This window comes from Abramis brama (genome assembly GCF_963993115.1).
Source record: "Abramis brama genome assembly, chromosome: 18".
NCBI lineage: Eukaryota > Metazoa > Chordata > Actinopteri > Cypriniformes > Leuciscidae > Abramis > Abramis brama.
The window spans coordinates 36,316,050-36,330,664 of record NC_139980.1 but is presented as its reverse complement, the minus strand read 5'-3'; the positions used below and the strand labels follow the sequence as shown (position 1 = coordinate 36,330,664).

Sequence of the window (14,615 nt, the reverse complement as noted above, 5' to 3'; positions counted from 1 at the left end):
GGCAGTGTCGGCACCGAACTCACATATAGACCCGGAGGGAGTGTCGGCACCGAACTCACATATAGACCCGGAGTCAGTGTCGGTCCCGAACTCACATATAGACCTGGAGTCAGTGTCGGTCCCGAACTCACATATAGACCCGGAGTCAGTGTTGGTCCCGAACTCACATATAGACCCGGAGTCAGTGTCGGTCCAGAACTCACATATAGACCCGGAGTCAGTGTCGGCCCCGAACTAACATATAGACCTGGAGTCAGTGTCAGCCCCAAACTAACATATAGACCTGGAGTCAGTGTCGGCACCGTACTCACATATAGACCCGGAGTCAGTGTCAGCCCCGAACTAACATATAGACCCGGAGTCAGTGTCGGTCCCGAACTCGCATATAGACCTGGAGTCAGTGTCGGCACCGTACTCACATATAGACCCGGAGTCAGTGTCAGCCCCAAACTCACATATAGACCCGGAGTCAGTGTCGGCACCGTACTAACATATAGACCCGGAGTCAGTGTCAGCCCCGAACCAACATATAGACCTGGAGTCAGTGTCGGCACCGTACTCACATATAGACCCGGAGTCAGTGTTGGCACCGTACTCACATATAGACCTGGAGTCAGTGTCGGCCCCGAACTAACATATAGACCTGGAGTCAGTGTCGGCACCGTACTCACATATAGACCCGGAGTCAGTGTCAGCCCCAAACTCACATATAGACCCGGAGTCAGTGTCGGCACCGTACTAACATATAGACCCGGAGTCAGTGTCAGCCCCGAACCAACATATAGACCTGGAGTCAGTGTCGGCACCGTACTCACATATAGACCCGGAGTCAGTGTCAGCCCCGAACCAACATATAGACCTGGAGTCAGTGTCGGCACCGTACTCACATATAGACCCGGAGTCAGTGTTGGCACCGTACTCACATATAGACCTGGAGTCAGTGTCGGCCCCGAACTAACATATAGACCTGGAGTCAGTGTCGGCACCGTACTCACATATAGACCCCTGAGTCAGTGTCGGTCCCGAACTCACATATAGACCCGGAGTCAGTGTCGGTCCCGAACTAACATATAGACCCGGAGTCAGTGTCGGTCCCGAACTAACATATAGACCCGGAGTCAGTGTCGGCCCCGAACTAACATATAGACCTGGAGTCAGTGTCAACCCCGAACTCACATATAGACCCGGAGTCAGTGTTGGCACCGTACTCACATATAGACCCGGAGTCAGTGTCGGTCCCGAACTCACATATAGACCCGGAGTCAGTGTCGGCCCCGAACTAACATATAGACCCGGAGTCAGTGTCAACCCCGCACTAACATATAGACCCGGAGTCAGTGTCAGCCCCGAACTAACATATAGACCTGGAGTCAGTGTCGGTCCCGAACTAACATATAGACCCGGAGTCAGTGTCGGTCCCGAACTAACATATAGACCCGGAGTCAGTGTCAGCCCCGAACTAACATATAGACCCGGAGTCAGTGTCGGCACCGTACTCACATATAGACCCGGAGTCAGTGTCGGCACCGTACTCACATATAGACCCGGAGTCAGTGTCGGTCCCGAACTCACATATAGACCCGGAGTCAGTGTCGGTCCCGTACTCACATATAGACCCGGAGTCAGTGTCGGCCCCGAACTAACATATAGACCCGGAGTCAGTGTCGGCCCTGAACTAACATATAGACCCGGAGTCAGTGTCGGCACCGTACTCACATATAGACCCGGAGTCAGTGTCAGCCCCGAACTAACATATAGACCTGGAGTCAGTGTCGGTCCCGAACTCACATATAGACCCGGAGTCAGTGTCAGCCCCGAACTCACATATAGACCCGGAGTCAGTGTCGGCACCGTACTAACATATAGACCCGGAGTCAGTGTCAGCCCCGAACTAACATATAGACCTGGAGTCAGTGTCGGCACCGTACTCACATATAGACCCGGAGTCAGTGTTGGCACCGTACTCACATATAGACCCGGAGTCAGTGTCGGTCCCGAACTCACGTATAGACCCGGAGTCAGTGTCGGTCCCGAACTAACATATAGACCCGGAGTCAGTGTCAGCCCCGAACTAACGTATAGACCCGGAGTCAGTGTCGGTCCCGAACTCACATATAGACCCGGAGTCAGTGTTGGCACCGTACTCACATATAGACCCGGAGTCAGTGTCGGCCCCGAACTAACATATAGACCCGGAGTCAGTGTCGGCCCCGAACTAACATATAGACCCGGAGTCAGTGTCGGCACCGTACTCACATATAGACCCGGAGTCAGTGTCGGTCCCGAACTCACATATAGACCCGGAGTCGGTGTCGGCCCCGAACTAACATATAGACCCGGAGTCCGTGACAGCACCGAACTCACATATAGACCCGGAGTCAGTGTCGGTCCCGAACTCACATATGGAGCCGGAGTCAGTGTCGGTCCCGAACTAACAATATAGACCCGGAGTCCGTGTCGGCACCGAACTCACATATAGACCCGGAGTCAGTGTCGGTCCCGAACTAACATATAGACCCGGAGTCAGTGTCGGTCCCGAACTAACATATTGACCCGGAGTCAGTGTCGGCACTGAACTCGCATATAGACCAGATATATAACAGAACATATGCATATAGCAGTATATAACAGAAATGACTGCTATCAATATATATTGATAGCAGTAATTTCTGTTATTCCTAAAAGACAAGAGCAACAGATACAGGATGATGATGAGCCTGCTTACAGTGAAGAAGTTGAGCAGCTGTGTGTGTGTTGCTGGAGCTGAACAGGCTCAGATCAGTGGAGATGATGCTGGAGAAACACCACAGCATTATTCCCTCTCAGCATCATAAACACCCCAGTGGAGTCATTCCGGTTCCTGTGCTCCACCATCTCTCCAGACCTGAAGTGGGACAATCACATTGACTTCATTGTGAAAAGGCCCAACAGAGGTTGTATTTTCTTCGTCAACTGAAATCGTTCAACCTGCCACAGGCGCAAATGACACAGTTTTATCAGCTGTTATTGAGTTGGTTCTCTGCACTTCTATAACTGACTGGTTTGGGTCAGACATAAGAGACTGTAATGGACTGTTAGGACAGCTGAGAGGATCACTGATGTGCACCTGCCAAACCTTCAGGACCTGTACATCTCCAGAGTGAAGAAACGGGCAGGAACATTATCACAGACACTGAACACCTGTGTGCTCTTCTGCTGAAGTTACAGATCTCTGTGCACTAGAACATCTGGCCACACAAAAACAGTTTTCCCCCATGTTATCCCCAGCTTAAACAGCTTAAACAGCCCCCTGTTTTTATCATTCATTCTCAGTATTTGAGAGTGAGGCAATAATTATATATTGTGTAATAATTATATACAGTATTTTAAGGTAATTGTTTTATTTATACAGGTGTACATACAGTACATAATGTACAAATCTGTACATAAGTCTTCTATTCCAGCTGTTTGCAACTTTATTATTATTATTGTTTATTTTATTTTATTTTTTTCCTTAGTCTTATTTAAATGTTCTTTCTGTTCTCATGTCATACATGTAGGTATATATGTATGTATGTAGAGCTCCTGGAAAACCACAACAAATTCCATGTGTGTTTGCGCACACTTGGCGAATAAAGCCCATTCTGATTCTGATTCTGATGTCTCGCGGTCCAGTTGGAACAGCTAGGGTTCGGTCCATTATTCGAGGACCCCTATCCAGGCTGTGTGACTATAAAGAATGATTTCCTCAAAATGTATGTCAGTTTGCAGGTTTAAAGGACTTTATTTAAACCGAACGCATACACACGCTCACTATGGCTCAAGGTCTATTGATCATCCTTTCATAGGTGCCTTGGGTTGTTTGTTCTTACTGATGTTATGGTGTCCAAACCAGTGCTGTTTTTGTTTTTATTTTAGTTATTTTTATTATTATTAGTTATTATTAACATTTTAAATTGGCTTTTATTTTCATATTTTTAGTTATCATGTAAATTTTTGTTAAATATTTTGTAATTTTGTTATGTGCTTCGTTATGTAGTTTGTTTTTTTAAATATTACTATTTAGGTTTAATTTATTTATATTTCAGTTTTGATTAGTTTTAATTAATTTCCAGGTAGTAATGTTCATGCTTGTTTCAGTTTATTACCAAGGCAACATTTCTAATTTTTTGTTTAGTTTCAGATAACAGAAATGTATTTTAAAGTTTTAGTTAACGATAATAAAGTCCTGTGTTCTCTCTGTGTTGGCACACAAGGCCTTTCTGAGTTTTTCTATTATGATCTGTTATGATTTATGTCTTCAAAAACAGTTGCAAAACCACCATGATATCAGGTTTTGACAGACATTCAGGAAGTGTTTTCTCTGAGACATGTTGAAGTTAATAAGATACCCTTGATCAGAACTGTATATTTCTCTCTGTTATGTTGGATTTACCCAAATAAAGACGGTCTCTTCCTCTCTGAGTAGTAACTATGCTGAGAGTGAAAGATCTGGTTACATATCACACAAAACCACATGCGCTTATATGCAAATGATGAAGGCAAGTTGTGCGTAATAACTTCATGTGAATTAATCTCCTACTTTCTGATGATGGAGCAGCTTTATAGACCTGCCTGAGCAGTAAATAGATCCAGAATGATTGAGTAATAAGAGGGTTTGTGAGCAAAACATCCCGTAACATGCAGGAGAACAGCAGTTTATGGCATTTAAAAGTTTCTCATTTTTGTGTATTAATGAAAGAATAATGACAGGACAGGGGAAATGGAGGGAGGAATATGGGTGCATATAGTAGCATAATGTCTACAAACAAAACAAAACTGCCATTGGAACCGAAGCCACATTTCGATTCTAATGAATAGATAATGGGCATCTGTAGAGGTAAATGTATTTGAACTCCAGTGGCCTGCTGTGTAACTCAGCACAGATAGAGATGATTGTTCACACACTCTCTCTGTCCTCGGTGGGACGACTGGCAGCTTCACACTGCGCTGGGGCTTTTTAAACACACTTCAAAGCAGAACCTTTATGCTGAGACTGGAAATGCTGACCTTTGACTCGAATCCCCTCCCACTGCAAACACAGAAGCTGCACTGATTGAGATGGAGAGACCCTTCGCTTTAAAGGTGCCTTATGTAAAAATTGAGGTAAAAATATCCAAAAAATGAGCTACATGCATCAAAAGAATGAGAAGAAATAAGGGCGATGATGTCATTAAAAAAATGTCAAGTTATAGTGCTGCAGAGATATCAACCTGAATTAGCATTAGCATTAATAGCCACGGCCCGACAGGTGTCGTAATACCAGTTTTGGCCATGGGAGGCGGTATGCCGGCAACATAACCACCAGCCAAACATGCAATACACGAATAACTCGCACGGCTTGTGGGCGTACTTGAACCTGATGTCAATCGTGTGGAAAGTAGCCTACAGCCCACTACTACATTCAAATAAAATCTGATAAAAAAGGAACAGAACCAGAGTAAACATTGGCACTGCTTTCCATCGCTGGAGACAACTAATGGACATGAAAAAAATGAGGTTTGACTTCGAACTTGCAACATTTCTTTTGGATTGGTAAGTAAGATGCTGTTAGTATTTCGTTAGAAGTTTGTTTTATATGTTTGTGTAGATTTTCGGGAAGTTATAACATAGAAATGTATCGAAGGCTGTTCGATAAACGTATATAACGTTCATAAATACAGTATTGTAATATAGTACACATAGCACAATCTCTATTGCTCTTTTTTTCTTGCCAACTACGTGACCTATATTATGTATATTAAATGGCTTTCCTGAGGTAAATCTGACATAATTGTTCTCCAGCTATGTTATTGACCTCTTCACGATGATAAAAAACACTGATTGGTCGATATTATGTATGAGGAATACATTTTGGTAAGTTGTAGCCTAACGTTACTGTATCTTTCAGTGTTCGTGATTTTTTTACTATTAGCTAGTAGAGATGATCGGTTCACATGCGCTAGGGATCTGTCGTGTAACATTTACAAGCGCCAAAACGGTATTTAATTGACAGAATCTGAGAGCTGAGATTTTTTTATATCATAACTAACCTGCTCTGTCTAGTCTGTCGGTCTCCGTGTCCTCTTTGCTTCGCGATTTTTCTGTGCGTGAGAAAATTGATGTGTGGGGTGAGAGCGTGTGAAAAGTGTTTGCGTGTGTCTCACGGTTAATGCGTGAGAGTTGGAAGCTCTGGTTACGTTGGCGCTAGCTTGGTCAACATCAGCGAATGCTGTCTGTCAAATTAATGTAATTCAAACTAACAATAAAAATGTAATATGAACAAAACGAATATGAACATATTCACTGGTAAAGGTGAAGGGGAGTAGCTTGAAGATATTCATACTCTAGAGTAGACCAACTCACTTTCTGGAGGTATACTGCCCCCATCTGGTATGGAATGTGGAGTATGAATTTATTTATTTTTACACAAGGCACCTTTAAACTCAATTAATCGCAAGGAAGGCGATTATATACAGGGAGAAGGAGTTTTAATAGCTTTTCATTGCATGATGAGACATAACAGGCATCTGGAAACCCAGCTAACAGGAATGTTCCCACAACTTTCACTAATGTTTTGTAAAGGTTACTTTATTTGTTATAAGAAAACTTTCTATAGAAAATGTTTTTTGGCACGTTCTTATAACATTATATACTGTAAGGACCACCCATTGGCCCAACGACGGAATCCAACGGTGGGCGAAGGGATAATGCGTGTATGTCTTTTCAGCGCTCCAGTGAAGTTCACTTAATTTATTGGAATTTAGTTTCAATATTACTTTAGCTCTGCGCTTAATCTGACTCCAATTTCAAATGATAATCAAATTTAGATTGTGTTTCTGATTAGAAAATAGTCATAAATATTGATTATGAATTAATTTAGATCTTTGATTATTCTGAGTATCCCATACTTTCAATTATTAATTCATTAAGGGACCCGATGCCGCACAGAGTCACACGCCCGGGTTTACGTGGATCTCCCGGACACAGCCTCGCCAGTCTGATCTTGGTCAGAGGGTGCAGGGTTTGCTAATACCTCTTAAGTCGGTTGCCTACTGCTCACTCATACAGAAAAGTGGAGTTTATTTAGCCACTTCCGTACAACTTGCCAAGTCAGTGATAGACAGAAATCAAAAGGTCTTCAGATGACGTACTGCTCCGTTCATCTGCGCCTTTAGTTTGACATATCCTGGACACAGAGCTGCGGGAGCACCAGCCTCCTCATAGTCTACTAAAATAATGATTTCAGAAAACTTCAGAATAAATCAAGATGTAACATTTATTTGTCAGGTAAAAATGTATCATTACACAAGTAAATGATTAAAAACCAATTCAGAAATAATAAATACATGACATCATTTACTCAAAGATGACTCTAAAAGTAAGCAATGCATTCCTGACAGAGACACACAGTGGTGTGTGAATGTTTTCCAATGGGAAATCACTGAAACAGCACTGTATGGGGGTCGTTCCTGGTTACAGGCTTCCTCCAGACTGCTCTGTCACCTAGCCTTAAATACCCAGACCAGAACAAAAGGGTTGTACCAATATTTTTGGGTCAATTCATGTACCCCAGGGGGTAGCACCTGGTTTCGGGAGATATCTTGAAGAGACATCACCCAGAGAGGAGAACAGGATTCTCCTAATTTCTCAATCTTTCTCATTAAACCAATGACTGCAATGAAATTAAGACAATTTTACCAATCACACTGAGACACTTAAAATGATACCAAACATGAAAAAGAAAAACAATAGATTCACAAGATACATCATATGTGATATATAGACATTCTTAGTGAACTTTTGGTGACTTGACTCGAGGGGAGAGTAAGGTAGGAGGGAGAGGGGGGTGCAGAGATAAGGTAGGAGAAAAGTTTGGACAGGACAATGTCCTGTGATCTTTCTTTGCGATCTTGTGTCCAGGGTGCGTTTTATTGCAGTGTGAGTTTTGTCTTAGCAGGAAAATCAGTCCTTACAATACATTCTCATAATGCTGAGCGAAAACGTTTCTGGAACTTTGTCATATAGTCAGCTAGCAGAGCGTTCTCAGAACTTTGACTAACAAGGTTCTCTCAAAGTTATCAACAAACTTTCTTCCAGTTTATTCCACTTAATATTCAGCAGTATGATTGATCTGACTGAACTGACGCTGCTGTATGAGAACTGAACTGAGCTGATGATGACATCACTGTTTTCTACAGAACTGCTGTATAGATGAAATTTACTAAATTAATCATTTATGATCTTTACAACGGAACTGAATCAACACTGAACTGACTTCAGCTGAACAACAAGCGTAATTTCCCTGTTTATCACTGTGAAGCTGCTTTGAAACAATCTGTATAAAGTGTTGTTAAAGATGACTTGACTTGACAGTAACGTTAATAGATTGTTCATTCAAAGTGATCTGGGGCCGTATTTACAAATCATTTTAAGGAGGAGCTCCTAACTTGCTGATTTCTGACAAACTCTTAAAAATAATGGGTGTGTCAGTCCTATTTTTAGAACTCCTAAATTTTTCCTCTAAGAGTTTTTCACAAAGTATTTTAGCGCTAAAACTAGCTCCTAAATCTGTGAAACGTTAGGAGCAGTCAAGAGGACTCCTGAGTCACTAAGACCAAATCACAAACAATCCTAATGGCTGTTGCTGTCCCCGCCTCATCAATCCTCCCAAAGACACTGAACACCATTGAGGCAATAGCGAAAGAGCCTTGGGTGCTGAACCTTTTCTTCATAAATGCAATACATATTTTGATTTATGATTTTAATGCCAAAAATAAATCTTTAATAAATAAATAAATGATGTCTGCTTACCTGTGGAAGTTGTTTACACGAGTTCACACAAATGGTCGAATAGAGTAAAGAATATAATAAGCGTATTTGGCGTGCTGTCCGAGGGGATCGAGGGCTTCGAGCTCAGAGTTTATCCTAACCCAGAGTTATTCCCAGTATCCCAGCCGAGAATGAGGAGTTTATCCCAATCCCAGAGTTATTCTCAGTATCCCCAGCTGAGAGTGAGGAGTTTATCCCAATCCCAGAGTTATTCCCAGTATTCCCAGCCGAGAGTGAGGAGTTTATCCCAATCCCAGAGTTATTCCCAGTATCCCCAGCCGAGAGTGAAGAGTTTATCCCAAACCCAGAGTTATTCCCAGTATCCTCAGCCGAGAGTGAGGAGTTTATCCCAAACCCAGAGTTATTCCCAGTATTCCCAGCCGAGAGTGAGGAGTTTACCCAAACCCAGAGTTATTCCCAGTATCCCCAGCCGTGAGTGAGGAGTTCAGCCCAATCCCAGAGTTATTCCAGTATTCCCAGTTGAAAGTGAGGAGTTTACCCAAACCCAGAGTTATTCCCAGTATCCCCAGCCGAGAGTGAGGAGTTTATCCCAAACCCAGAGTTATTCCCAGTATTCCCAGCCGAGAGTGAAGAGTTTATCCCAAACCCAGAGTTATTCCCGTATTCCCAGTATTCCCAGCCGAGAGTGAGGAGTTTATCCCAAACCCAGAGTTATTCCCAGTATTCCCAGCCGAGAGTGAGGAGTTTATCCCAAACCCAGAGTTATTCCCAGCCGAGAGTGAGGAGTTTATCCCAAACCCAGAGTTATTCCCAGCCGAGAGTGAAAAGTTTATCCCAAACCCAGAGTTATTCCCAGTATTCCCAGTATTCCCAGCCAAGAGTGAGGAGTTTATCCCAAACCCAGAGTTATTCCCAGTATTCCCAGCCGAGAGTGAGGAGTTTATCCCAAACCCAGAGTTATTCCCAGCCGAGAGTGAAGAGTTTATCCCAAACCCAGAGTTATTCCCGTATTCCCAGTCTTCCCAGCCGAGAGTGAGGAGTTTATCCCAAACCCAGAGTTATTCCCAGTATTCCCAGCCGAGAGTGAGGAGTTTATCCCAAACCCAGAGTTATTCCCAGTATTCCCAGCCGAGAGTGAGGAGTTTATCCCAAACCCAGAGTTATTCCCAGTATTCCCAGTATTCCCAGCCGAGAGTGAGGAGTTTATCCCAAACCCAGAGTTATTCCCGTATCGCGGAGGGATGCCAGGAACTGTGGAGGTCACTAGGTGAGTTGGCCGTGTGTATATATCCCTCCTCTGGAGCTGATTATACCGCTTGAACAAGCTCCTCCCGAACTTTGTTCATAAAACATCATTTGTCACTTGAATTCTGCAATCTCTTGAGATGCTGACATGTAGGTGGCTGACCATTAGCTGAACATATACTGGTTTAATTAGTGACACTTAGCCTACATTTTAAAATCTTTATTTGAATATGGCAACATTTATTTTGAAATCTTTATTTGAATATGGCAACATTTTCATTTTAGAATATTTATTTGAATATTACAACATGATACCTCGTTCTACAATATTTCTATGATTAAATCACTGTCAGAGGCTCCTCCCCCATCAACCAAGCAACCTTTCTCTAAGCTTAAGACTTCTCTCTCTATTTTTGTAAAAGTTGGTCTCAGCAGCTTTGTGAATAGGTTTTAAGAGAACTCTTAACTAAGAACTTTTACTGCCATTTAGGAGATCTCATAGTGGTAAGATAAAATGTTTGTGAATACCCTAACCCTAACCCTAACATTCTCAAAATGTTAGCACAAATCATTATTTATACATCATTCATGGAAGGTAGTTTCTGAATGTTTACACTAAGCAATCAGGACTTTGAACTTTCCTTTCTGTAACAGCTCTTCATCTGATTCTGAACTGAATTCTCTCATTGTCTCTCTGTTACTCGCATCTCTGCACATGCGCTTCATCAAAGCTCACTCTTCAGCCTGAAGCTTCACGAATCATGTTTAAACTCCGTATGAAGCAGCTCATAAAAACAGAACACAAGTTTGTGGTGTTTTCTTTTTCTATTGTGTTGTTTGCCACATGTCTTGTTAGGTTTGACTTGTGTGCTGTCTAGTTGTTTGTTTGAGTTTGTGTTGTAAGCTTTGCTCTTTATGATTCCATGTTTTGGACTGTGTGCTTCCCAGAGACTCTTACACAGGTCAGTGTTCTACTACAGTAAAATGTGAACGTTACAGTAAAGTCTTATCTGTCTTATCTTAGTCTTATCACAGAAAGAAGGTCCCCGGTTCGAGTCTCGATGTTCTCCGTGTGTCAGTGTGTGTTTTCTCCAGTTTCCACAGGTCAGAGACTGAGAATGGATGGATGAGTTGTTGTCCGGGAATGTTTGGAGGATTTTTGCATTAACAAGAAAAAATGTTCAGAAAACATTCAGAAATAACGTTTTGATAACATTTTCAAAATGATAGAATGGAATGTTCATACATTAACATAAACCAAGAAAAAAAGTTCTTAATACATAAAAAAAAAGACATTTTGAACTTTTACAAAACATGCAGAAATCATGCTTTTCATAACTTAATGGGTCTTGTTTGTGCTCATGGCATGACCCTAACCGTCAGGTGGAAAGTGAGGTTTAGCTGAGGCCTGGAGTCAGTCCGGCTCCAGAACACACGACCCGAGGAGGCTTTTATAATTCTCACGGGGGCTTTTATAAATCTCACGGGGCTTTTATAAATCTCACGGGGCTTTTATAAACCTCACGGGGCTTTTATAAATCTCACGGGGCTTTTATAAATCTCACGGGGGCTTTTATAATTCTCACGGGGCTTTTATAAATCTCACGGGGCTTTTATAAACCTCACGGGGGCTTTTTTAAACCTCACGGGGGCTTTTATAAACCTCACGGGGGCTTTTTTAAACCTCACGGGGGCTTTTATAAATCTCACGGGGGCTTTTATAAATCTCACGGGGGCTTTTATAAACCTCACGGGGCTTTTATAAATCTCACGGGGGCTTTTATAAACCTCACGGGGCTTTTATAAATCTCACGGGGCTTTTATAAATCTCACGGGGGCTTTTATAATTCTCACGGGGCTTTTATAAATCTCACGGAGGCTTTTATAAATCTCACGGGGGCTTTTATAAATCTCACGGGGCTTTTATAATTCTCACGGGGCTTTTATAAACCTCACGGGGCTTTTATAAATCTCACGGGGGCTTTTATAATTCTCACGGGGCTTTTATAAACCTCACGGGGCTTTTATAAATCTCACGGGGGCTTTTATAATTCTCACGGGGCTTTTATAAATCTCACGGGGCTTTTATAAACCTCACGGGGGCTTTTATAATTCTCACGGGGCTTTTATAAACCTCACGGGGGCTTTTATAATTCTCACGGGGCTTTTATAAATCTCACGGGGGCTTTTATAAATCTCACGGGGGCTTTTATAATTCTCACGGGGCTTTTATAAATCTCACGGGGGCTTTTATAATTCTCACGGGGCTTTTATAAATCTCACGGGGGCTTTTATAAATCTCACGGGGGCTTTTATAATTCTCACGGGGCTTTTATAAATCTCACGGGGGCTTTTATAATTCTCACGGGGCTTTTATAAATCTCACGGGGCTTTTATAAACCTCACGGGGCTTTTATAAATCTCACGGGGCTTTTATAAATCTCACGGGGCTTTTATAAACCTCACGGGGCTTTTATAAATCTCACGGGGCTTTTATAAATCTCACGGGGGCTTTTATAATTCTAACGGGGCTTTTATAAATCTCACGGGGGCTTTTATAATTCTCACGGGGCTTTTATAAATCTCACGGGGCTTTTATAAACCTCACGGGGGCTTTTATAATTCTCACGGGGCTTTTATAAATCTCACGGGGCTTTTATAAACCTCACGGGGGCTTTTATAATTCTCACGGGGCTTTTATAAATCTCACGGGGGCTTTTATAAATCTCACGGGGGCTTTTATAATTCTAACGGGGCTTTTTTAAACCTCACGGGGGCTTTTATAATTCTCACGGGGCTTTTATAAATCTCACGGGGCTTTTATAAACCTCACGGGGGCTTTTATAATTCTCACGGGGCTTTTATAAATCTCACGGGGGCTTTTATAAACCTCACGGGGGCTTTTATAAATCTCACGGGGCTTTTATAAATCTCACGGGGGCTTTTATAATTCTCACGGGGGCTTTTATAAACCTCACGGGGGCTTTTTTAAACCTCACGGGGCTTTTATAAATCTCACGGGGGCTTTTTTAAACCTCACGGGGCTTTTATAAATCTCACGGGGGCTTTTATAAATCTCACGGGGGCTTTTATAATTCTCACGGGGCTTTTATAAACCTCACGGGGGCTTTTTTAAACCTCACGGGGCTTTTATAAATCTCACGGGGGCTTTTTTAAACCTCACGGGGGCTTTTATAAATCTCACGGGGGCTTTTTTAAACCTCACGGGGCTTTTATAAACCTCACGGGGCTTTTATAAATCTCACGGGGGCTTTTTTAAACCTCACGGGGGCTTTTATAAATCTCACGGGGGCTTTTTTAAACCTCACGGGGCTTTTATAAATCTCACGGGGCTTTTATAAATCTCACGGGGGCTTTTATAAATCTCACGGGGCTTTTATAAACCTCACGGGGCTTCTATAAATCTCACGGGGCTTTTATAATTCTCACGGGGGCTTTTATAAATCTAATTTAAATAATTTAGCTTACTTGTTTATTTACTCATGTGAGCAATTGTTGATAAAGAAAAATGTCATGTTGCAATATTGGAAATATTTCCATTTTAAACCATAAAGGTGATCAAGTGGATATCACACAAACTGTGCGCTAGAGTTATGCCGGTGAAGAACTCTCAAAATCCAGTCAATTATTCACTATAGAAAGTGAAATTAAAAACTGACCGATGAGAACTAAATCTACTTCATCATGCTCTGAAAACGGTATTTAACGGTCTTATTTTCTTTTCTTTAAGTTATTTGAATAGCGCTTTTCACAATATACAATATATAGTTTCAAAGCAGCTTCACAGAAAGTGTCTACAAAACAGTTTAGAGTGATCTGTTATCAGAGGAGACTGTGTCCAAGTTATGCATTTCAAAAAATGTACATATACAATCACGAATTTTAGGCAAAAACAATGAGCTCATTGAAGTAACTATTACAAGTTGTGAACATGATGATTACAATATATAGAAAATGAAGCGTTGGTGCATGTTGATTCAGAGTTTGCTTCATCTGAAGTCCTCGAGTCATTTATTCACAGGTGTTATGATCATCTGAAGTCTTCATAACAGACTCAATCAATCAGATGATTTCTGAAAAGTCTTGCCATGTTAATTAGCAATATCAATCAGCTAGTCAGACGTCTGATGTCCAGCCTGATCATTTTGTGCTCTGGATGCGGAAAAGCGGGAGAGCAGATTTGAAGCGGTGATTTGAGCTTCTCCTAAATCGTGATTTAATCACAAAAGAGGAACAGAAATCAGTTATTTTCCACAGCTTATAAACGTCAGGTTTCACGATCTCCGCTGTGTTGAATGGAGGACAGGACTGTCCTGTAGAGCATCACTCACACTCCTTCATCAAACACAGACTTTATTTAAATGTGTGTCTCACTCTTTTAAACACTTCTCAGAGACACAAGCACTTGTTGTTTTAGAGACCAATTAAATCAGCTTTAGAGAGGGTTAGGGTTACGTTCCTATCGCATGTTGGGAGTGTGTGTGACCCCTGGAAAAGATAAAGAAAAGCTACTGACTCTTTGTTGTGCCTCAGAACAGTAAATGAATGAATGAATGAGG

The 14,615-nt window shown here is 42.1% G+C and overlaps 1 protein-coding gene across 2 annotated transcripts in view; it reads left to right on the top strand.

The window, feature by feature from the left end:
• The window catches only part of plcb1l (phospholipase C beta 1-like), a 157,009-nt gene that overhangs the window by 26,695 nt on the left and 115,699 nt on the right, over nucleotides 1-14,615 (top strand). The window lies entirely within an intron of this gene.